Here is a 5,256-nt window from a genome sequence, read left to right on the forward strand (position 1 = left end):
GAGTGAACCAGCCTCACCGCCATATTGGATGGGTCTCTGCTTTCGAGTCTTGATGCAGATCAACGTAGTTTCCCCACATAACTGTTTTCTGTGGAACAACGCGTATATGTTACACACAAACAAAACACTTTTCTACATAAATGGTCTATAAATAATGTTAACACAGTGAATAATCTACTAAATACAAACGATAAATCTTACTCCTATGAGGTTTTTATGGAAAAATATGATATTGATGTTTCACAAAGAGAGTTTTACATGGTAGCATAATTACCTCCGCCAAGGAGGTTATGTTTTTACCGACTTTATCTGTTTGTGTGTTTGTGTTCAAGATAACTTAAAAAGTTATGAGCAGATCATGGCATTTTCAGGACTTGTTGAAAACGTGAAAAGGAAAAACTGATTTAATTTTGGTGGTGATCCGGATCACCGTTTGGATCCAGGAACTTTTTAAAGGCCTTGGCGGAGGTTTGCGCTCTCTGAGTGTTTTTCTGGGTAACTTCTGAGTTGCATAGTTTTGATACTTTATTTTGAGACTTTGTATAACTGTATCTCTATATTGATAAATAAAAGAGTCAACCGTAGTCAAGAGAAAGCAGCTACTATTCCCGTATTTTGTTCAGCATACGGTTGCAATAACCAGCGAAATATTGAAAGCAGATCATGTGGAATTACATTTCACAAGGTTGAATAATCATTTTTTTGACCAGATAAAAATAGATTAATTCAAATACATTAATAGACAGCCAAACATGTTAGTATCAAATTCAATTATACATATATTTATATTGCAGCTTACCTTATGTATTATTTAAATAGCATATAAAAATATTTTAGCATAAAAGCACGTCGTTTTAATATTTTGCAGTGATCTGTATCATAACAATATCTATGTCCTTTGTAACAAACCAAACTGTGAGAAAAATCAGGTAAAAATTGGTGAAGTTATTGTTGTGGTTGGACCTACACCTTACAGATAAAATACATTGGAGGTGCATGGAGACCCATCCAAGATGGCGGCGCGAAGAGACGTCAGCTCGACGGCAGCGTGATCATAGACATCATATAGACGAGCGTGATGCCATGCGGCGTCTATGTATATTATGTCTATGGTTTGGGCGGTTAACAAACTACCGGAGTGGCTCATCACTGCCACCTGGGGGTCAGCGGGGAAAGGTGGCCAAAACATGAATGATTCGAAAAATAAAAGTTTTGCTTAATTTTGTGTCCAAATAATGGACATTTTTATGTTCTATTAAATTTGATTCACAGCTGAGACATTTCTTTTATTATTTTCAGCACCATTTACTTCCAAGTGCCGACAAGATTTGGTCTAAAGCAGACAAATTCTTATCAACAAGCCCTTTTCTTGGTGTTTGTTTGAATGGTATATTAACTTATTTACTCCCCTCCACACCATTAGTAGGAAGAAAGTGATTAAATAGTGGCTGCACTCAGTTTGTGCACCTAATTTTTCCTGTTGACATTCATTAGCCTTTTGTTATAGAGACGTTATCATCTCCTCAGCCATGTCAGTTTAAACCCTGACACTCTGAGGCAGCGCATTCATCCAGCGACTTCAGTAGAAACCAACAGGTCGTACAGATCAGACCGCTGCTGCTTTGGAAAAGCAAAGTCATTCTAAAAGTAACAAACAGCTCTGTCTGGAGGATTTAAGGAAAAAAAATGTTATCACAGGATGTAAATAATCTTTTATATGTTGCTGTGGTGACATTGGAAATATGGTAAATATTAGTATAAAGTGGTGTCAAATGGAAGTTTCCAGGTAGGACAGAAGTTCCCGTCCTGATGAAGTATGTTGTTGTTTTTTAGTTTTTAGATTGCGCAGCATGGATCAATGAAAGTAGTGAACAATAAAGCAAATTCATTTGTTTTAAAAATGCCATTGTGTCTGAAGCATCCATGTTTTTAGTCTCACAGCAAAAATTATTTGTTGATCTCAGTTTGAACAGTGGCAGCAAGCACAGTAAGACCGTTCAAAATGTTTTATATAAAACATAAAAAGCTTTACAGGCAGCAGGAGAAGCATTAAAAACATAAGAGAAAGAAAAGCTGTGTCTGAAAGCCTAAATCCCTGACCTGGACTGTGGAGCTGCCCAGACCTTCATGGAGGACGATGCTTTATGTGTAGCAAATCCTGCAAGAGTTTTCAGTTTATTCATATCGCTTAATCCACTGGAGCCGCAGCTGAACTGGACACGGAGCAAAAACAGCAAAATAAAAAGCATGAAATAAATAAATGAAAGGAAAACACAGTCGAACTTGTTTAACTGCTTCCTGGAAGCATGAGCTGTGAGATGTTGCTGCTTCTGCAGATGTTGCTGCTTCTACAGATGTTGCTGCTTCTGCAGATGTTGCTGCTTCTGCAGATGTTGCGCTTCTACAGATGTTGCTGCTTCTACAGATGTTGCTGCTTCTGCAGATGTTGCTGCTTCTACAGATGTTGCGCTTCTACAGATGTTGCTGCTTCTACAGATGTTGCTGCTTCTGCAGATGTTGCTGCTTCTACAGATGTTGCGCTTCTACAGATGTTGCTGCTTCTACAGATGTTGCGCTTCTACAGATGTTGCTGCTTCTACAGATGTTGCTGCTTCTACAGATGTTGCTGCTTCTGCAGATGTTGCTGCTTCTGCAGATGTTGCTGCTTCTACAGATGTTGCTGCTTCTGCAGATGTTGCTGCTTCTACAAATGTTGCTGCTTCTGCAGATGTTGCTGCTTCTACAGATGTTGCGCTTCTACAGATGTTGCTGCTTCTACAGATGTTGCTGCTTCTGCAGATGTTGCGCTTCTACAGATGTTGCTACTTCTGCAGATGTTGCTACTTCTACAGATGTTGCTGCTTCTGCAGATGTTGCTGCTTCTACAGATGTTGCTGCTTCTACAGATGTTGCTACTTCTGCAGATGTTGCTGCTTCTGCAGATGTTGCTGCTTCTACAGATGTTGCTACTTCTACAGATGTTGCTGCTTCTGCAGATGTTGCTGCTTCTACAGATGTTGCTGCTTCTACAGATGTTGCTGCTTCTGCAGATGTTGCTGCTTCTACAGATGTTGCTGCTTCTACAGATGTTGCTACTTCTGCAGATGTTGCTGCTTCTACAGATGTTGCTGCTTCTGCAGATGTTGCTGCTTCTACAGATGTTGCTGCTTCTACAGATGTTGCTGCTTCTGCAGATGTTGCTGCTTCTACAGATGTTGCTGCTTCTGCAGATGTTGCTGCTTCTACAGATGTTGCTGCTTCTGCAGATGTTGCTGCTTCTACAGATGTTGCTGCTTCTGCAGATGTTGCTGCTTCTACAGATGTTGCTGCTTCTACAGATGTTGCGCTTCTACAGATGTTGCTACTTCTGCAGATGTTGCTGCTTCTACAGATGTTGCTGCTTCTACAGATGTTGCTGCTTCTACAGATGTTGCGCTTCTACAGATGTTGCTACTTCTGCAGATGTTGCTGCTTCTACAGATGTTGCTGCTTCTACAGATGTTGCTGCTTCTGCAGATGTTGCTGCTTCTACAGATGTTGCTGCTTCTGCAGATGTTGCTGCTTCTGCAGATGTTGCTGCTTCTACAGATGTTGCTGCTTCTACAGATGTTGCTACTTCTGCAGATGTTGCTGCTTCTACAGATGTTGCTGCTTCTGCAGATGTTGCTGCTTCTACAGATGTTGCTGCTTCTACAGATTGTTGCTGCTTCTGCAGATGTTGCTGCTTCTACAGATGTTGCTGCTTCTGCAGATGTTGCTGCTTCTACAGATGTTGCTGCTTCTGCAGATGTTGCTGCTTCTACAGATGTTGCTGCTTCTGCAGATGTTGCTGCTTCTACAGATGTTGCTGCTTCTACAGATGTTGCGCTTCTACAGATGTTGCTACTTCTGCAGATGTTGCTGCTTCTACAGATGTTGCTGCTTCTACAGATGTTGCTGCTTCTACAGATGTTGCGCTTCTACAGATGTTGCTACTTCTGCAGATGTTGCTGCTTCTACAGATGTTGCTGCTTCTACAGATGTTGCTGCTTCTACAGATGTTGCTGCTTCTGCAGATGTTGCTGCTTCTACAGATGTTGCTGCTTCTGCAGATGTTGCTGCTTCTACAGATGTTGCTGCTTCTACAGATGTTGCTGCTTCTACAGATGTTGCGCTTCTACAGATGTTGCTACTTCTGCAGATGTTGCTGCTTCTACAGATGTTGCTGCTTCTACAGATGTTGCTACTTCTGCAGATGTTGCTGCTTCTACAGATGTTGCTGCTTCTACAGATGTTGCTGCTTCTGCAGATGTTGCTGCTTCTACAGATGTTGCTGCTTCTACAGATGTTGCTGCTTCTGAACGACTCCGGCTCTGAGAAGAACTCCATCACATCCAGACATCCTCCATCTCTGTCTGGACAGTCCAGTCCAGGCTGTTTTCACACAGAACACACACATGCAGAGTGTTGACAACACACACATGAAGCCGGAACATTTCACTGGGATGAAATCAGGTCTGCGGCCACACGGAGAACTTCTGACCTGATGAGTCGCATGAAGTGGTTGAAACATCTTCAGGGATCTGCTGATAATTTCACATTTATTCATGTTTAGTTTGGAGGATTTATTTATGTCGGCAGGAGTCCTTCATGTGGTGAAGAAGAAGTCCAGAAGTTTGCATCTCCTCAGTCCCCCCCCCCCCCCCCCCCCCCCCCCCCCCCCCCCCCGCTGTCTGCGCATTGTTCCACTGATCCTCTACGTGTCCCGTCATGTTGCCGCTGCTGATCACCCAGCCATCAGGGTGGCCAACTCCACCCCACCCTCATTGTTTCACTTCAAAGGCTCTTCTGTTGCTGGGGGGGGGGGGGGAGGACTGAGGAGATGCAAACTTCTGGACTTCTTTTTCACCACATGAAGGACTCCTGCCGACATAAATCCTCCAACTAAACATGAATAAATCATCTCCATGTTCAGCAGTTCTGCCTGAACTGGATTTTAAAAAGTCCGCGCGCACTCACATCCATTTAAACATCCAGAGAGCGCGCGCGTCCTCATCCCGCACGCCGTCCAAACCCTTTCATCCTGCTTTCTGCCCCCCTCCCCAGACAAAGGACCCCACTAAAACCCTTTCCCCATGTCGCCAGCTCCAGGTGGAGCTGCGTTACGCCGCCGCGCGCAACAGCATATGATGGAGGGGGGGGCGTGTTTTACTTTCTCCGCGCGCACAGGTCTCCTCGCGCAGCAGCAGCACCGCCAGTCTCCTGTTCCATGTCAGA

The sequence above is a fragment of the Telmatherina bonti genome (assembly GCF_933228915.1).
Source record: "Telmatherina bonti genome assembly, chromosome: 6".
Classification (NCBI taxonomy): domain Eukaryota; kingdom Metazoa; phylum Chordata; class Actinopteri; order Atheriniformes; family Telmatherinidae; genus Telmatherina; species Telmatherina bonti.